Below are 21,289 nucleotides of genomic sequence, written 5' to 3'. Positions count from 1 at the left end.
CCACGGCCAGCAGCAAAGCTAAAATACAATTCTTTAATTGCAAACAAAAAGCTAATGAGGGCGTGAGAGACTTTGCCTTAAACCTGCAGGAAGCCCTTAAATCACTTACACTGGCTGAACCCATTTTTAACACTGGAGCGGATAAACTGCTAAGAGATCAATTTATTGAGGGACTCTACACCCCTTCTCACCGGGGGCATGTGAGCATGCTTGTTTTTAAGAACCCTGAATTGACATTTGCCCAATTAAAGGAGAGCGCTATACGTCTCCAGCTGGCAGAGGCACCTCGGGATCAGGATCCTGCGCAACCCATGGCAGAGGCACCTCAACAACAGGGAGTGCCAGTGACATCAGCTATGTCTGGGGCCATTGCTAAGTCCCTGGGGCCCAGTACTAATGAGGCTCTTCAACAAAAGCTTGACTCTTTAGCTGATGTTGTTGCTTCAATGGCTAAAACCATGCAGGAGATGAGAGGACACAAGATGGAGTTGGCAAACTGTAGAGAGGATGTTCCATGGATGAGACCCCGGAGATACCCGACATGGAGAGGACGACCCCGCGACCGCTACCAACCGGATGGACAGCCCATTTGCCGCCGTTGCCAGCAGCCAGGCCACTTTGCACGAGATTGTGATTTAAACGGGAATCCCCTGGGAATGCGGGCCGCTTCGCAGGAATGAACTTTCAAGGCCCAACACCCTGGCACGACAGGTACATCGGAGGACGACCCATTATCCCGATCGTGCTGGACGGAATTCCCCTCAATGCTTTGCTGGACACAGGTTCCCAGATTTCATCTATACCGTATATCCTTTATAAGAGGTACTGGGCTGATGCAGATATTGATAAAGGGCCCTCTGATGTTGAACTAGATATATGGGCCAGTAATGGTAAGTTGGTACCGAAACTAGGATTCAGGGAGATGACCATAAAGATTGGTAAAGTAGAACTGAAGAAACAGGGTATAATTGTTGTTGATGTTGACCGGCGGAACTGTGAACCAACTGTATTGATAGGAATGAATGTGTTAGAGAACTGCTTTTCCGAAGTCATTTCTGTCTTACAGCAAATTGCTGAAACTGCCCAATCCTGCCAGCAGAGAGTTCTCCAGAGGGAAATAAAAGTATTGATGTTAAGGCAACAGGTAGAAGTTGCAGGTGGAGAAATCGGCAGTGTGAGGGTAAGTGATCCAACGTCTATTGTAATCCCACCAAAAACAGAAATGCTGGTATGGTGTAGAGCAGCCATTGGTACTAAGGGACGAGATTATCAAGCCTTAATAGAACCAGTGTACACCGACAGCAGGCCCACTATACTCACAGCACGAGGGATAGTCGAGGTACACCGGGGACGAGTGCCGGTACGACTTTTGAACTGTGGAGAGGAAGAGGTCACTTTGCCAAGGTATGCTACAATGGCAAAGCTATATACTGTTGACAACAATGCCATCACAACCATTGAGCCCTTAGAACCAACCTGTCAGGTGGAAGGCAATGGCTCAGATGGAGAAATGGAGGATTGGTGCCAACAGCTACACGTGGGCATAAATTCAACACCTACCCATCAAAAACAAGGGGTGTATAGGCTAGTGACGGAATATGAACAAGTCTTCAGTCAACACCCATTGGACTTCGGACGGATAGAAGGGGTAGAACACACAATCCCCACAGGTGACCATCCCCCAATAAAAGAAAGATATAGACCCATACCGCCCGCTCACTATCAATGTGCAAAAGATATGCTGAGGGAAATGAAACAGGCCGGGGTAATAAGAGACAGCTGTAGCCCCTGGGCGGCCCCTCTAGTGATTGTCAAAAAAAAGGACGGAACCATGAGAATGTGCGTAGACTACCGGAAGATTAATAACATCACCCATAAAGACGCCTACCCCTTGCCTAGGATAGAAGAGTCCTTAACTGCTTTGAAATCTGCTAATTATTTTTCCACCTTAGACTTAACAAGCGGGTATTGGCAAGTCCCTGTGGCTGAGAGAGATAAGGAAAAGACGGCATTCACCACACCAATGGGTCTATGTGAATTTAATCGCATGCCGTTCGGACTCTGCAATGCATCCGGTACCTTCCAGCGGCTGATGGAATGCTGCCTCGGACACAAGAACTTCGAGACCGTCCTCCTGTACCTAGATGATGTGATCGTCTACTCAAAGACTTACGAACAACACTTAATAGACCTGGCAGAAGTGTTCGAAGCCTTATCCAGGTATGGCATGAAAGTCAAGCCATCCAAATGTCACCTTCTCAAGCCAAAGGTACAGTACCTGGGACACATCGTGAGTTCGGAGGGAGTAGCACCAGATCCCGAGAAAATAAGCGCCATAAGGGATTGGCCAAGACCTACCAGCGCAAAAGAAGTGAGACAATTCCTGGGATTGGTGGGTTACTATCGCAGATTTATAAAAGGATTTACCAAGTTGGCAGCACCCTTGCAAGACACCTTGGTAGGGCAGACGAAGAAACCTTCGAACCGAAACCCTCCTTTTCAGTGGAACGACGAAAGGGAAGACTCCTTTGAACAACTAAAGAAGGCACTAACCGGAGAAGAGGTTCTGGCATACCCAGATTACCATAAACCTTTCATCCTCTACACCGATGCCAGTAATGTGGGACTAGGAGCGGTGCTGTCACAAAAGCAAGAAGGTCGGGAGAAAGTCATCGCCTTTGCAAGTAGAAAGCTCCGGCCTACTGAAAGAAATTCAGAAAATTACAGCTCCTTCAAATTGGAACTACTGGCAGTAGTTTGGGCTGTGACGGAGCGTTTCAAACACTATCTGGCAGCTGCAGAATTTATTGTCTATACTGACAACAATCCGTTGACCCACCTGGACACAGCCAAATTAGGTGCGTTAGAACAGCGATGGATAGCCCGGTTATCTAATTACAACTTCATAATCAAGTATCGAGCAGGTCGCAAGAATGGAAATGCCGATGCCCTATCCCGGATGCCACACTTGAGAGATGTAGAAGAGGAAACGGGGGAGCTTGAAGAAATTGAACTACCAGCCTTCCATCGTCCCAAGGCAAAACATCATCAGTCAAGTACCTATCAGAAACAACAAGAGGTGAATTTTAATCCGTTAGCACACCATAGATGGGCTGACACCCAAGACAGCAATCCGGCTGTGAAGTTGGTGAAAGAACTGTTGACTGAGCAAAGTGCATATCCCGATGAGGATGCCCCAGAAGAGACGCATCAACTCTGGAAAGAGAGAGGCAAAATGTTCCTGTATCAAGGGAAGCTCTGTAGAAGATACACCAATCCGAAAACACATGAATTGGTTTGGCAGATTATTGTGCCTAAACAAGATGTGAAGATGGTCCTCGAAGCTTACCATAATGGTGCTGGTCACTTCGGTTGGAAAAAGTTAGAAGTACTTCTAAGAGAAAGATTTTATTGGGTCGGGATGAGAAAATCAATCGAACAGTGGTGCAGAAATTGTGGCCCGTGCAACCTCAGAAGAAACGATCAAAAGAACCAAAGAGCACCACTGCAGCCCATAATCACCAAACAACCACTTGAACTTGTAGCCATGGACCATGTGAAGTTGACACCAAGCCGGTCCGGCTATGTCTATGCCTTGACCATCGTGGACCATTATTCACGCTTCTTGGTAGTAGTACCCGTAAAAGATCTGACAGCAAAAACAGCAGCCAAAGCGTTCCAAACGTACTTTTGTAGACCCCATGGATATCCGGAACAGGTTCTCACCGACCAAGGTACAGCCTTTGAATCAGAGATCTTCAGAGAATTCTGTAATATGTATGGTTGCAAAAAGATCCGGACGACGGCCTATCATCCACAAACAAACGGCTTATGCGAGAAGATGAACCATATTGTAATAGACCTACTAAAGACTTTACCTGAGACAGAAAGGAATCAATGGCCAGAGAAATTGCCTGACTTGGTGGATCTGTATAATCATGTCCCGGTGAGCTCCACCAACTGCACCCCAGCTTACCTTATGCGTGCAAGATCCGGCCAATTACCAATCGATCTAGAAATGGGAATTCTGAAACCAGACGCAGAAGTTCAAGACTCCAATTGGGATATCATACGGCAAAAGCAGTATCGCCAAGTGCAAGAGAGTGTGGAAAGAAGCCTTCAGCAAACTAGAGAAAGACAAGAGCGAACTTTCAACCAGAATGCTCTAGCGACCCCATTAAGACCGGGTGACCAAGTGCTCAAGAGAAATCGTCGAACCAATAAACTGGACAATCAGTGGGAAGCCGTACCCTACACAGTTTTACCAACAAGAGTGGATAATCCTAAAATGTGTCTCATTAGCAAAAACGGAGGCTTATCATCTGTACTAGTGTCAAGAGACAATCTTAAATTATGTCCGGAAGCATTGAAAGAGCCAGACGTTGTCCAGCCAGAACCAGAAGTTATTCAACCCATACAGGTTCAACCAGTAAAGGAAAAAGAAGAGGAAGTGTATCACACCTGTATAGGAGACTTTCCCAAAACTCTACTAACATACCATGGTGCAGTAGTGGTTCCCATGGTGGCCTTTTACCCAACACCGAACCCAATACCAGAAGTCCCAAGACAGGAAGAGGCTGACCCCATACTACAGGAGGTTCCAGGCCAGGAAGAACAGATTCCTGGTCAGAGTAATCCCATTCACGGTGGACTTGCCAACTCCATAGTCGTGGAATTATCTTTAGCAGAGCGGGCAGATACTACATCCGCAGTAGACAGTAGTACACCACATGAAGAGACACCGCTATTACGTAGATCACAGCGTAGTACCCAGGGTCAATTACCGGCCAGGTATGCAGATTACCAACTATAAAGCTCATAATGTGAATTGTATATATGTTATGCCGTATATAGTTAAACAGAAAATGTAGTATAGTCATTGTTATCAGTCTGCAACGTTTAAGCCCAGTGCCTACAGAGACTTGTCTGTATGAACTTATTGCATATTCTTGAACTTTTTATCAGCCCGGAGGCACTAAATCAAAGCTCCGGAAAGACTGCTTTTTGAACTTTGCTTTTTGCTCTTTTTGAACTTTCTTTAGACTTTATATTGATAACTCCGTTGGAAAAATGGAACTAAATTCCTGGACACTAAGTACAGTGCCTTTCCTAATACCTTCAAGGATAGAACTGTATTAATGGACGCTATTTGAAGTGACTTTTTACAGAACTCTATTTTTGTTTCCTTGAGTGGTTTTTGTAACTTTTCATTTTTAAGACTCTGTACATATTAATTGTTATTTCAAAATGTTATTGTCCCACAGTCCCGGAGTACTGTTCTTAACTAAGGGGGAATGTGGCACCCCTAGGGGTATTTGCCACAAAAATAGTTACTGACAGTAAGTACAAATACTAAAATAGCAAGACTGCACTACCACCTCCGGCCAGAAGGGGGAGCTCCAGAGACTCCCCTTGATCCATTCTGGTCTGAGAGAAGAAATGGCAGTTGGGCTAAGGAGCTGAAAGTGAGAGGTCATACAGTTGAATCTCTAACAGCCCTGTGACTGTTACCAGGCCTAAATCACCGGCCTGAGGAGAAGAGGGATAGAGAAAAAGGACATTGTGAGAACCGGGTAGCATTAATCACTACCCAGAACAGGCGCAAAGACGGATACCGGATCCGTGGCTGTATTCATTACATATAATACAGCAACCGGAAAAACGTGAGGTGATATCAGCTTCACTAGGGTCGGACGCAGCAACAGACACAGAGTTCAGCGGTACTCCTGGAGGGGGTAAGCCGATAAAAGGACTCGGGTTGCCCGTCGAACCAGGACCCGGAGGGGACAGATTGGGCCGGCAGCCAGTTCACATACAGCAGCAGGGCCACACAGATATTGCGTACAATAAGAGGCGAAGACCCCGGCAGGGTCAAAGTAACTCAGAGTTCCCATACAGACTCCGGTGACAGGACTGGTTGTAAATCCTTTTTTTGTTAAAGTAAACTGGTTAAACGTTTCAGTGCCTCAGTCTTTCATTTGGACAATAGCCATCTATCCAGGATTGGGATCATCACCGCTGGGAGAACCTGCTGCTGATCAAGTAAGTGCCTGTTCCCTCACGATACCCTTTACACTGTGCATTGCCTGAGGCCACAGCACCGGGTCAAGCCACCCGTGACATCCCCCTCAAGAGAAAGACCCCATTGGTCCGGTGCTGGGTACCCCGGTCTCTTGGGCATCACAACTACATCAGGGAGGTTCTGAAGAGCCCTAAGACGGACTCTTTCCTCCCCAGTCAGATTGCCACCTCCCCCAAATTTGGGAATTTTACGTAAATCCTCCGTCACCACCCGTACAAACAGATCGATACTGGGACATGAAGTAAAAGGGGGGAACTTCTGAGAACGTGGCCGAATACATGGAGGGATCTTACCTCCTTTGTTTTCATGCTCAAGCGCCAACTCCTCCAAGATTCTTACCGCTTCCTGTTCTTCTTCTGTGGGGAAAAGACGTTCAAATTCATCATTATAGAAGTGTCTTTTAAATAACAATGATCTGGCAAAAATATGCAAATCCTTTATTGTGGAAAAAGTATCGTACCCCGGTGTAGGAGAGAAAGACAGACCTCTGCTAAGAATAGAAACATCCACCTCAGTAAGAGTATGCCTACTAAGGTTAATCACCTTATTGTCTCTGCCACCCGCACCAACCGACTCAGAGGGGCGTCTCCTGTAGGGATGGTATGTATGATCACGCAGTCTCTGAGTAGTATTCACACCAAATGAAGTAGCAGAGGAAATAGACGTCTCTGAATAACCACTTAAGGAGGAAATAGATGTGGAGGATGATGCCTTTTGTAAATTAGAGTTCTTCATATTTCTCCATAAATATACCCTCTTATTCTGATAATCCTTCTTGTCTCTGTTGAATTTAATGATCTGGTTATCTTGAATTTTCTTGACCAGCTGATCCAGCTGCTTATTCAAATCCACTTCAAATTGTTCAATCAAATTGGATGGACACCCCGTACGTATCTCCTTATGCAATTCATCAATAGATTTATCAAGTGTCTCAATGCTAGCAGCATTTTGGTTAATTAATAATTGCAAAAATGTTTTTGAACATGCATTGCATGCCTCCTCCCATTTCTCAATAAATTGTTGATCCTCAACTGGGAACGTGGGGATGACACGTACCCTCAATCCCCTCGGGATCATATTGTTGGCATTATATTTCTCCAGAAAGAGTTTATTCCGCCAGAGTCTAGATCTCTTGAATAATGAGGATTTAATATCACCAAATTTATTATCCCAGCTGTGGTCGACCATCTGCTGTGCATCAGATTCCCCTGAACCAAAAACCTGATCCAGCTGAGTAAGCCAGGTACGTTCTCTAGCCCGGTAGTCCATCGTATCAACAATCAAGGACCCTGTGCAGAACACAGCTATAGTAATGTAAGAAAAGATTGTTAAATACATAACCATGCAGAGTTACCCAAATAAGTAAAGACAAAATCATAAAGGTATCCCACTGCATGTATATCCAGACAATAGTCAGGAAAACAACTGCCAACCATAGGTATACAACAAAACCGCACTAGCAGCATACAGTTCCCATAAAAATAACTTTATTAGTACAGACATAAACATATAAAAAACTGTACAACAGGTCATTGGACAACAGGGAAACACAGGACACGCACTACATGTCGGTACACATGCCCGCAGGCTCAGAGCAGATTAGCTGCGACGGTATAGAAATACTACAGTAGGTATAGACCATACACTGTGGGACCCATACTAAATAATATACAAAATCAATGCCCCAGACAGCGCACATAATAACATAACAAAATAACACCAGTGTATAGCAAGTGTAACTACCTGATACCGTGCACAGCCAAGCGCTCCGAGCACACCCGACGTACGTTTCGGAGCTACCCGCTCCTTCCTCAGGGGGCGTGGAAGATGTACAAACATCGGTTCTTATATATACCTAAAACCGGAAGTATCCGGTATAGTGCGTCATATGACGCGCCACCCATCGAAAGAGAAGTCGCGCACAGCGTCCGCATCACCAGCCGGGAGGAGACACGTGGGGCCCCACGTGATCACTCACCGCATAGCCATGGGAACGCTGGGCCGCACGACACACAGTAGTGTGCATGCGCGAGACGGCCGCGGCCATATTAGATATGGGCAACAACCAGGGCAAAACGCCTGAATATAGTCATAAAATAGGGGACTGAGACATAGAACAAGAACAACCACTCAACAAGTACCGCGGATAGAGGGAAGAAACAGAAGGTAAATGAACATCATGGAGACAGAACTTATTAACTATGCACCTATTCATATACCACTACAAAGCATAAGTGCACCATAATATAAAAATTTGCATGTATAACATACAACTATAAGAGTATAGATACAACAATCAATTTTGAGACAAAACAGGTGTATATCACATCAATCCATGATTAGAGCTTCACATGATGGACTCCATATAGAAGAACGAAGTGAACCGGTATATCCATAATGACAGGATCCAACCTCTATCACACGAATCCATCTTCCAACAAGAATAATATCTAAATATAAACAAAAGATTAAAAATTAAAAACAAAAACCAACAGGCAATGTGCGTGGCAAGGAGATGCACAGGATGGTCAATCACAAATAGGGTGCAAAGGAGATATTCTCATTCAGCCCTTTAGGACTGATGGTCTGAAGAGTCCAGATCCATCTAGTCTCTATCTGGGCTAGACGTTTACTGAGACTACCCCATCTGATATTAATCTTCAAGAGATCAATGCCCCGGACTTTAAGTCCGGAAGCATTGCACTGGTGGAATTCCCTGAAATGTCGTGGTATTGTCTTCAGGGTGGATGTGTCCGTGCAGGTGGCGGCAGCCAAAATTCCAAGAACGTGCTCTCTGATACGCACCTTAAGCTGACGTGTCGTCAGCCCAATATAAATAAGCCCACACGGACACGTCGCGTAATAAATTACGTACCTCGAGAGACATGATATATTCTGTTTGATGTAAAATATCTTAGATCCCTCAGAATCAACAAACGAGGTACATTTCTCAACATTAGGACAGGCTACACACCTCCCGCACGGAGCACATCCACCCCCAGGGCGCATGGAGTCCAAAAACGTAGAAGCCGGTGTACTCACATAATGACTTTGGGTAAGATAGTCTCGGAGATTTTTGGCCCGTCGAAAAGAAATTGCAGAACTATCTGGCAGAAATTTTCCAATAATGGGATCTACTTTCAAAATGGGCCAAGCATTGCTCAATGCCGTGCGTACCTTCACATGTTGGGGACTATATGATGTCATAAACCTAACCTTATTGCCATCTTTAGGTTGTCTAGATGTAGAATTATACAACAAGTTATTGCGCAGAGAGTGTTTAGCACGAAAATAAGCGCGCCTAACACTCCGGCGGCTATATCCCCTGGCGAGAAAGCGTGATTTCAGTTCCTCCGCCCTCGCCTCAAAGTCCACATCAGTGGAACAAATACGACGAAGGCGGAGAAACTGACCCACAGGGACAGCTCTGACCACATGGCGCGGGTGGCATGATGAGGCGTGCAATAGGGTGTTAGTGGCCGTCAATTTCCTAAAAATATCAGTCTGTAGGAGGCCAGATTCATCCTTGTGGATAGTTACATCAAGAAAGTCTATCCTCTCACTGTCCCACACCGGGGTAAGACGTATATTTCGATCATTGTCATTTAAGGATGATACAAACTGGGCAAGGTCGATGGCCGTGCCCTGCCAGACGAAGAAGATATCATCAATGTAACGTGTCCACAAAAGAACACGCTCCATTGATCCCTGTTCGTCCGACAGGAAAAGATCCCTCTCCCACAGCCCCAGGAACAGGTTGGCATAGGCGGGCGCAAAAGCCGCCCCCATAGCCGTACCCTGGAGCTGTAGGTAGAAGGATCCTTTGAAAACAAAAAAATTGTGGGTGAGGGTGAACTCAAGTAACTCCAGGATGAGGTCCCTCAGTGGTGTAGACAAGTTAGACATGCCCAAGAAATAACTCACTGCAGGCAGGCCATCAGAATGCCGAATGTTCGTATAGAGGGACTCAACATCCACGGAAGTGGATCATACATACCATCCCTACAGGAGACGCCCCTCTGAGTCGGTTGGTGCGGGTGGCAGAGACAATAAGGTGATTAACCTTAGTAGGCATACTCTTACTGAGGTGGATGTTTCTATTCTTAGCAGAGGTCTGTCTTTCTCTCCTACACCAGGGTACGATACTTTTTCCACAATAAAGGATTTGCATATTTTTGCCAGATCATTGTTATTTAAAAGACACTTCTATAATGATGAATTTGAACGTCTTTTCCCCACAGAAGAGGAACAGGAAGCGGTAAGAATCTTGGAGGAGTTGGCGCTTGAGCATGAAAACAAAGGAGGTAAGATCCCTCCATGTATTCGGCCACGTTCTCAGAAGTTCCCCCCTTTTACTTCATGTCCCAGTATCGATCTGTTTGTACGGGTGGTGACGGAGGATTTACGTAAAATTCCCAAATTTGGGGGAGGTGGCAATCTGACTGGGGAGAAAAGAGTCCGTCTTAGGGCTCTTCAGAACCTCCCTGATGTAGTGCTGAAGCCGGTCGATAAGGGGGGCAACGTCGTGGTCTGGCCTACATCTATGTACGAAGATGAGGCGTTTCGCCAATTGAACAATGTCGTAAATTATAAAAAACTCACATATGATCCCCTGTCTGCTTATGTCATGAAATTGGAGATTATTTTGAAAAGAGCCATTGACCACGATGTTGTCTCCAAGGATCTGGCTTCGGCGCTACAAGTGAGGGAACCTAACATCCCCACGTTATATTTGCTACCAAAAATTCATAAAGGCGTCATACCACCACCCGGCAGACCGATCGCATCTGGGAGGGGGAACTTTCTGGAAAAAGTGAATAGGTGGATCGATTTTTATTTACAGCCTCTAGGATGTAACCTCCCTTCCTTCCTCAAGGATACTGGGGATCTACTGCGCAGGGTCGATGGTCTGTGTTTCGAGGGTGATACTCTTTTGACTTCCGTGGATGTTGAGTCCCTCTATACGAACATTCGGCATTCTGATGGCCTGCGTGCAGTGAGTTATTTCTTGGGCATGTCTAACTTGTCTACACCACTGAGGGACCTCATCCTGGAGTTACTTGAGTTCACCCTCACCCACAATTTTTTTGTTTTCAAAGGATCCTTCTACCTACAGCTCCAGGGTACGGCTATGGGGGCGGCTTTTGCGCCCGCCTATGCCAACCTGTTCCTGGGGCTGTGGGAGAGGGATCTTTTCCTGTCGGACAAACAGGGATCAAAGGAGCGTGTCCTTTTGTGGACACGTTACATTGATGATATCTTCTTCGTCTGGCAGGGCACGGCCATCGACCTTGCCCAGTTTGTATCATCCTTAAATGACAATGATCGAAATATACGTCTTACCCCGGTGTGGGACAGTGAGAGGATAGACTTTCTTGATGTAACTATCCACAAGGATGAATCTGGCCTCCTACAGACTGATATTTTTAGGAAATTGACGGCCACTAACACCCTATTGCACGCCTCATCATGCCACCCGCGCCATGTGGTCAGAGCTGTCCCTGTGGGTCAGTTTCTCCGCCTTCGTCGTATTTGTTCCACTGATGTGGACTTTGAGGCGAGGGCGGAGGAACTGAAATCACGCTTTCTCGCCAGGGGATATAGCCGCCGGAGTGTTAGGCGCGCTTATTTTCGTGCTAAACACTCTCTGCGCAATAACTTGTTGTATGATTCTACATCTAGACAACCTAAAGATGGCAATAAGGTTAGGTTTATGACATCATATAGTCCCCAACATGTGAAGGTACGCACGGCATTGAGCAATGCTTGGCCCATTTTGAAAGTAGATCCCATTATTGGAAAATTTCTGCCAGATAGTCCTGCAATTTCTTTTCGACGGGCCAAAAATCTCCGAGACTATCTTACCCAAAGTCATTATGTGAGTACACCGGCTTCTACGTTTTTGGACTCCATGCGCCCTGGGGGTGGATGTGCTCCGTGCGGGAGGTGTGTAGCCTGTCCTAATGTTGAGAAATGTACCTCGTTTGTTGATTCTGAGGGATCTAAGATATTTTGCATCAAACAGAATATATCATGTCTCTCGAGGTACGTAATTTATTACGCGACGTGTCCGTGTGGGCTTATTTATATTGGGCTGACGACACGTCAGCTTAAGGTGCGTATCAGAGAGCACGTTCTTGGAATTTTGGCTGCCGCCATCTGCACGGACACATCCACCCTGAAGACAATACCACGACATTTCAGGGAATTCCACCAGTGCAATGCTTCCGGACTTAAAGTCCGGGGCATTGATCTCTTGAAGATTAATATCAGAGGGGGTAGTCTCAGTAAACGTCTAGCCCAGATAGAGACTAGATGGATCTGGACTCTTCAGACCATCAGTCCTAAAGGGCTGAATGAGAATATCTCCTTTGCACCCTATTTGTGATTGACCATCCTGTGCATCTCCTTGCCACGCACATTGCCTGTTGGTTTTTGTTTTTAATTTTTAATCTTTTGTTTATATTTAGATATTATTCTTGTTGGAAGATGGATTCGTGTGATAGAGGTTGGATCCTGTCATTATGGATATACCGGTTCACTTCGTTCTTCTATATGGAGTCCATCATGTGAAGCTCTAATCATGGATTGATGTGATATACACCTGTTTTGTCTCAAAATTGATTGTTGTATCTATACTCTTATAGTTGTATGTTATACATGCAAATTTTTATATTATGGTGCACTTATGCTTTGTAGTGGTATATGAATAGGTGCATAGTTAATAAGTTCTGTCTCCATGATGTTCATTTACCTTCTGTTTCTTCCCTCTATCCGCGGTACTTGTTGAGTGGTTGTTCTTGTTCTATGTCTCAGTCCCCTATTTTATGACTATATTCAGGCGTTTTGCCCTGGTTGTTGCCCATATCTAATATGGCCGCGGCCGTCTCGCGCATGCGCACTACTGTGTGTCGTGCGGCCCAGCGTTCCCATGGCTATGCGGTGAGTGATCACGTGGGGCCCCACGTGTCTCCTCCCGGCTGGTGATGCGGACGCTGTGCGCGACTTCTCTTTCGATGGGCGGCGCGTCATATGACGCACTATACCGGATACTTCCGGTTTTAGCTATATATGAGAACCGATGTTTGTACATCTTCCACGCCCCCTGAGGAAGGAGTGGGTAGCTCCGAAACGTACGTCGGGTGTGCTCGGAGCGCTTGGCTGTGCACGGTATCAGGTAGTTACACTTGCTATACACTGGTGTTATTTTGTTATGTTATTATGTGCGCTGTCTGGGGCATTGATTTTGTATATTATTTAGTATGGGTCCCACAGTGTATGGTCTATACCTACTGTAGTATTTCTATACCATCGCAGCTAATCTGCTCTGAGCCTGCGGGCATGTGTACCGACATGTAGTGCGTGTCCTGTGTTTCCCTGTTGTCCAATGACCTGTTGTACAGTTTTTTATATGTTTATGTCTGTACTAATAAAGTTATTTTTATGGGAAGTGTATGCTGCTAGTGCGGTTTTGTTGTATAATTATTAGGTTCTGTAGAAGGACGTAGATCTGGGGATTTATTATGATGGAATATAGGCTGAACTGGATGGACAAATGTCTTTTTTCGGCCTTACTAACTATGTTACTATGTTACTATGTTACAGTGGGAGATAAATATTGGCCTCTGGGCTTGTGTGCCACTCCTGACTCCTGTGTGTGCCATCTCTCACTCAGTGGGCCATAGAAAGCCTATTTATATTTTTGCTTGATTTGGGTTCTAAAATCTACCTGAAAAAATCACTACATCAATCAGTGGGAGATAAATATTGGCCTCTGGGCTTGTGTGCCACTCCTGACTCCTGTGTGTGCCATCTCTCACTCAGTGGGCCATAGAAAGCCTATTTATTTTTTTGCTTGATTTGGGTTCTAAAATCTACCTGAAACAATCACTAAATCAATCAGTGGGAGATAAATATTGGCCTCTGGGCTTGTGTGCCACTCCTGACTCCTGTGTGTGCCATCTCTCACTCAGTGGGCCATAGAAAGCCTATTTATTTTTTTGCTTGATTTGAGTTCTAAATCCTACCTGAAAAAATCAATAAATCAATCAGTGGGAGAAAAATATTGGCCTCAGGGCTTGTGTGCCACTCCTGACTCCTGTGCCATCTCTCACTCAGTGGGCCATAGAAAGCCTATTTATTTTTTTGCTTGATTTGGGTTCTAAAATCTACCTGAAAAAATCACTACATCAATCAGTGGGAGATAAATATTGGCCTCTGGGCTTGTGTGCCACTCTTGACTCCTGTGTGTGCCATCTCTCACTCAGTGGGCCATAGAAAGCCTATTTATTTTTTTGCTTGATTTGGGTTCTAAAATCTACCTGAAAAAATCACTACATCAATCAGTGGGAGAAAAATATTTGCCTCTGGGCTTGTGTGCCACTCCTGACTCCTGTGTGTGCCATCTCTCACTCAGTGGGGCATAGAAAGCCTTTTTTTTTTTTTATTTGGTTTCTAAATTGTCCTTGAAAAAATCATTTTATTTTATTTGGTTTCTAAATTCTTCCTGAAAAAATCATTTTATTTTATTTTGTTTCTAAAGTCTCCCTGAAAAAAAAATAAATAAATAAAACAGTGGGAGATTAATATTGCCCTTTCTGCTTCTGTGCCAGTCTTGACTCCTGGGTGTGGCATCTCTCTCTCTCTCTCAAATTGTGGGCCATAGAAAGCCTATTTATTTTTTTGCTTGATTTGGGTTCCAAAAGCTACCTGAAAAAATCACTACATCAATCAGTGGAGAAAAATATTGGCCTCTGGGCTTGTGTGCCACTCCTGACTCCTGTGTGTGCCATCTCTCACTCAGTGGGCCATAGAAAGCCTTTTTTTGTTTTTTTATTTGGTTTCTAAATTGTCCCTGAAAAAATCATTTTTTTTTATTTGGTTTCTAAATTCTTCCTGAAAAAATCATTTTATTTTATTTTGTTTCTAAAGTCTCCCTGAAAAAAAAAAAATAGGTGGGAGATTAATATTGCCCTTTCTGCTTGTGTGCCAGTCTTGACTCCTGGGTGTGCCATCTCTCTCTCTCAAATTGTGGGCCATAGAAAGCCTATTTATTTTTTTGCTTGATTTGGGTTCCAAAATCTACCTGAAAAAATCAGTACATCAATCAGTGGGAGAAAAATATTGGCCTCTGGGCTTGTGTGCCACTCCTGACTCCTGTGTGTGCCATCTCTCACTCAGTGGGGCATAGAAAGCCTTTTTTTTGTTTTTTTATTTGGTTTCTAAATTGTCCCTGAAAAAATCATTTTATTTTATTTGGTTTCTAAATTCTTCCTGAAAAAATCATTTTATTTTATTTTGTTTCTAAAGTCTCCCTGAAAAAAAAAAAAATAGGTGGGAGATTAATATTGCCCTTTCTGCTTGTGTGCCAGTCTTTTCTCCTGGGTGTGCCATCTCTCTCTCTCTCTCAAATTGTGGGCCATAGAAAGCCTATTTATTTTTTTGCTTGATTTGGGTTCCAAAATCTACCTGAAAAAATCAGTACATCAATCAGTGGGAGAAAAATATTGGCCTCTGGGCTTGTGTGCCACTCCTGACTCCTGTGTGTGCCATCTCTCACTCAGTGGGCCATAGAAAGCCTTTTTTTGTTTTTTTATTTGGTTTCTAAATTGTCCCAGAAAAAATCATTTTATTTTATTTGGTTTCTAAATTCTTCCTGAAAAAATCATTTTATTTTATTTTGTTTCTAAAGTCTCCCTGAAAAAAAAAAAAATAAAACAGTGGGAGATTAATATTGCGCTTTCTGCTTGTGTGCCAGTCTTGACTCCTGGGTGTGCCATCTCTCTCTCTCTCTCTCTCAAATTGTGGGCCATAGAAAGCCTTTTTTTTTTTTTGCTTGATTTGGGTTCCAAAATCTACCTGAAAAAATCACTACATCAATCAGTGGGAGAAAAATATTGGCCTCTGGGCTTGTGTGCCACTCCTGACTCCTGTGTGTGCCATCTCTCACTCAGTGGGCCATAGAAAGCCTTTTTTTGTTTTTTTATTTGGTTTCTAAATTGTCCCTGAAAAAATCATTTTATTTTATTTGGTTTCTAAATTCTTCCTTTTAAAATTATTTTATTTTATTTTGTTTATAAAGTCTCCCTGAAAAAAAAAATAAATAAAACAGTGGGAGATTATTATTGACATTTGTGCTTGAGTGACAGTCCTGAGTGTGTGGCATCTCTGTGATTTGGTGCCACAGAAAACAGAGTGTGTAACATTGTGCCTGATTTTCCTTGTGGTCTCACCAACCTGTAAACGGATATTGAAATCATACTGAAGTTTGAGTTCACCTTGTAAGTTGTTTCACAGTAACAAATACCGTTACTTTGGTTACATTTTTAAAACAATGAAGAAGTCTGGTGGAAGAGGTCGTGGCCGTGGGCGTTCATTGCCAGCTGGTAATGATGGTAGTGGTGGTGGAGCATCAGGTGGTCATGGGAAAAACAATATAGCAGCTAAGTCTGGAGCTGTGGAGCCAGGTTCGTCGTCTGGCTACACATGGCCTCGAACGCTCTCTTTTCTGGGAGTTGGAAAACCGCTTTTAAAGCCGGAGCAGCAACAGCAAGTTTTGGCTTACCTTGCAGACTCAGCCTCTAGCTCTTTTGCCTCCTCTTCTGAAACTGGTAAATGTAAAAGCAGCGCGTCGCTTGTGGATGTTCACGGTCAGGGACAAGTCGCTTCCTTGTCCTCTTCAGCAAAAACAACAACAAGAGAGAAGGATGCAGCAGGCGACACAACGGGTTACTCCATGGAGCTCTTTACACATACCGTCCCTGGCTTTGAAAGTGAAACACTTAACAGGCCATGCCCATTACAAGTAGATTCTGACATGGAGTGCACTGATGCACAGCCACAGCCAGACTACTATGCTGGTCCTTTGACTCAGACCACAACATTGCCCTCTCAAGGTACTGATCCACAATCAGACCCTGATGAGACTATGTTGCCCCGTCACGAACGCTATACCACCGACCGACACGGTGACACAGACGAAGTTGCACACGAGCTAGAAGAGGAGGTAATAGATGACCCAGTTGTTGACCCTGATTGGCAGCCATTGGGGGAACAGGGTGCAGGCGACAGTAGTTCAGAAGCGGAGGTGGAGGAGGGGCCGCAGCAGGCATCAACATAGCAACAGGTTCCATCTGCCGGGCCCGTATCTGGCCCAAAACGCGTGTCAAAGCCAAAACTTGTTGGAGGACAGCGTGGCCATCCGGTTAAAGCTCAGTCTGCAATCCCTGAAAAGGGATCCGATGCTAGGAAGAGTGCAGTCTGGCATTTTTTTAAACAACAACCAATTGATCAGCGCAAAGTCATCTGTCAAAAATGTTCAACTAGCTTAAGCAGAGGTTAGAATCTGAAAAGTCTCAATACAAGTTGCATGCATAGACATTTAACCACCATGCATTTTCAAGCCTGGACTAACTACCAAACGTCCCTTAAGGTTGTAGCACCCTCGGCCAATGAAGCTAGTCAGCAACGCAACATCCCTTCCGTCACTGTAAGGCCACCATTTTCCGCACCACCGGCAGTATCTGTGCAGGTTTCTTTGCCAGCCAAAAGCAGTCAGGGTCAGGGAATCACCAGTTTTGTAGGAGGAAATATTGCATCTAGGGCACCGGCGGAAACAATACCGTCTCCAACCGTCTCTCAGTCTGCCATGTCCACCGGCACACCCGCAAGTTCCACGATCTCCAGCTCTCCAGTCCAGCTCACCCTACATGAGACTCTGGTTAGAAAAAGGAAGTATTTATCCTCGCATCCGCGTACACAGGGTTTTAACGCCCACATAGCTAGACTAATCTCGTTAGAGATGATGCCCTACCGGTTAGTTGAAAGCGAAGCTTTCAAAGCCCTGATGGAGTACACTGAACCACGCTACGAGCTACCCAGTCGACACTTATTTTCCAGAAAAGCCATCCCAGCCCTGCACCAGCATGTTAAACAGCGCATCGTCCATGCACTCAGGCAATCTGTGAGTACAAAGGTGCACCTGACTACAGATGCATGGACCAGTAGGCATGGCCAGGGACGTTACGTGTCCATCACGGCACACTGGGTGAATGTGGTGGATGCAGGGTCCACAGGGGACATCAATTTCGGGACAGTTGTGCCTAGCCCACGGTCTAGGAAACAGTTGGCTGTAGGCGTTCGCACCCGCTCCTCCTCCTCCTCGTCCTACTGCAGAAGCGACAGCTCTTCCACAGACCGCAGTCGGCGAACCACTCCATCGGCAGCTGACACTGTTGCACACCAGTTGTCCCATTATGGGCCAGCTACTGGCAAGCGTCAGCAGGCTGTATTGGCTATGAAGTGTTTGGGCGACAACAGACACACCGCGGAAGTTCTGTCCGAGTTCTTGCAACAAGAAACGCAGTCGTGGCTGGGCACAGTAGATCTTGAGGCAGGCAAGGTAGTGAGTGATAACGGAAGGAATTTCATGGCTGCCATCTCCCTTTCCCAACTGAAACACATTCCTTGCCTGGCTCACACCTTAAACCTGGTGGTGCAGTGCTTATTGAAAACTTATCCTGGGTTCTCCGACCTGCTCCTCAAAGTGCGTGGACTTTGCTCACATATCCGACGTTCACCTGTACACTCCAGCCGTATGCAGACCTATCAGCGGTCTTTGAACCTTCCCCAGCATCGCCTAATCATAGACGTTGCAACAAGGTGGAACTCAACATTGCACATGCTTCAGAGACTGTGCCAACAGAGGCGGGCTGTTATGTTTTTGTGGGAGGATACACATACACGGGCAGGCAGTAGGATGGCAGACATGGAGTTGTCAGGTGTGCAGTGGTCGAAGATACAAGACATGTGTCAAGTCCTTCAGTGTTTTGAGGAATGCACACGGCTGGTTAGTGCAGACAACGCCATAATAAGCATGAGCATCCCCCTAATGTGTCTGCTGATGCAAAGTTTGACGCACATAAAGGATCAGGCGTCTGCACCAGAGGAAGAGGAAAGCCTTGATGACAGTCAGCCATTGTCAGGGCAGTGTACAGGACGAGGTAGCGGGCGAAGAGGAGGTGGAGGACGAGGAGGATGATGGGGATGAGTATATTTTTAATGAGGAAGCTTTCCCGGGGGCACTGGAAATTGGTTGCGTGGCAAAGCCGGGTTCTGGTTTTTTGAGGGACACAAGTGACGTAGATTTGCCTGAAACTGCCCCTCAACCAATCACAACCGCAGATTTGACAACTGGAACTTTGGCCCATATGGCGGATTATGCCTTACGTATCCTCAAAAGGGACACACGCATTACTAAAATGATGAACGATGACGATTACTGGTTGGCCTGCCTCCTTGATCCACGCTATAAAGGCAAATTGCAAAATATTATGCCACATGAGAACTTGGAACTAATATTAGCAACCAAACAATCAACTCTTGTTGACCATTTGCTTCAGGCATTCCCAGCACACAGCGCCCGTGATCGTTCTCACACGAGCTCCAGGGGGCAGCAGACCAGGAGTGTTAGGGGTGCACACATCAGAAGTGGCGTTGGACAGAGGGGTTTTCTGACCAGGTTGTGGAGTGATTTTGCTATGACCGCAGACAGGACAGGTACTGCTGCATCAATTGAAAGTGACAGGAGACAACATTTGTCCAGTATGGTTACTAACTATTTTTCATCCCTTATCGATGTTCTCCCTCAACCGTCATTCCCATTTGATTACTGGGCATCAAAATTAGACACCTGGCCAGAATTGGCAGAATATGCATTGCAGGAGCTTGCTTGCCCGGCAGCTAGTGTCCTATCAGAAAGAGTGTTCAGTGCTGCAGGTTCAATATTAACCGAAAAAAGGACTCGTCTGGCTACCCAAAATGTTGATGATCTAACATTCATTAAAATGAACCACAACTGGATTTCGAATTCTTTTGCCCCACCTTGCCCGGCAGACACCTATCTTTCCTATGAAAAGCTCTTGCCTGTGGACTACTGTGAATTACTTTTCGAATGTCTAATTTGCTGCAGCTGATAGTCCAGCATACGACATGTTTACACCTCCCTAAATGGCCAAACTCCCCACACGGGGCCGTGGTATCGCGACTTGGCGCAAGCACCCGTGAGAGTGCTGTTTGTCTGAAGAGGTGGGTGTGCCCGCTTTTGGTCAACGGCACTGCCACTGGGCCCCTCATAGTACAATAAAGTGTCTCTGGCGGTGGTGGTGCGCACCCAACGTCAGACACACTGTTGTAACATGAGGGGCCCTGGGCCTGTACCGCCGGCCACAAGAGAGTTCACCCAACCCCAGGTTAAACATTGCTCTACCACTTGCACAATTATCTCTCACACTTCCACCAATGTTTAGTCTATGCGCTGACATCCTTCCATTCCTGCCACTGACAATACCATTGTGTTGAGATGTATGATGGTACTTATCATAGTCAGGGGCAGTGTCCTCCATTTACCACAGTAAATACTTTGCGCTAAATTAGTAGGTGTGAAACTACGCAGAGGATCCCACCCCTGAACCTAATGATTGCACCCTTTAGTGTTTTCGTTTTGTTTTAATGCGAGACATTCACATTTATTTATTGTTTTGGACTACTAACTGGCAGACACTCATTACAATCGGCCTCCGCTGACCAGACCACTGCTGCCCGTCTACCCCTGGAACCAATTTTAAATTGCCTACAGCCAGCCCATTTTATTGTTAGGCCTTCGAAGCCTGTCTGCGGCCCGTTCTTTCAACTACTACTACACTGACCTGTCTACTGCTGCCCGTGTACTCCTGGAACCAATTATAAAGTGCCTACAGCCTGTCCAATTTTATTATGTTAGGCCTTCGAAGCCTGTCTGCGGTCCCTCCTTCCACTAGACCTCCACTGACCAGACCACTGCTGCCCGTGTACCCCTGGAACCAATTTTAAATTGCCAACAGCCCAATTTTATTATGTTAGGCCTTCGAAGCCTGTCTGCGGTCCCTCCTTCCACTAGGCCTCCACTGACCATTCTACTGCTGCCCGTGTACCCCTGGAACCAATTTTAAATTGCCAACAGCCCTAATTTGTTATGTTAGGCCTTCGAAGCCTGTCTGCGGTCCCTTCTTTCTACTACTACTACACTGACCAGACCATTGCTGCCTGTGTACCCCTGGAACCAATTTTAAATTGCCTACAGCCCAATTTTTTTAGGTTAGGCCTTCGAAGCCTGTCTGCGGTCCCTCCTTCCACAAGGCCTCCACTGACCATTCTACTGCTGCCCGTGTA

This window comes from Ranitomeya imitator, chromosome 4 (genome assembly GCF_032444005.1).
Source record: "Ranitomeya imitator isolate aRanImi1 chromosome 4, aRanImi1.pri, whole genome shotgun sequence".
Taxonomy (NCBI): domain Eukaryota; kingdom Metazoa; phylum Chordata; class Amphibia; order Anura; family Dendrobatidae; genus Ranitomeya; species Ranitomeya imitator.
This window is presented reverse-complemented; position numbering follows the sequence as displayed.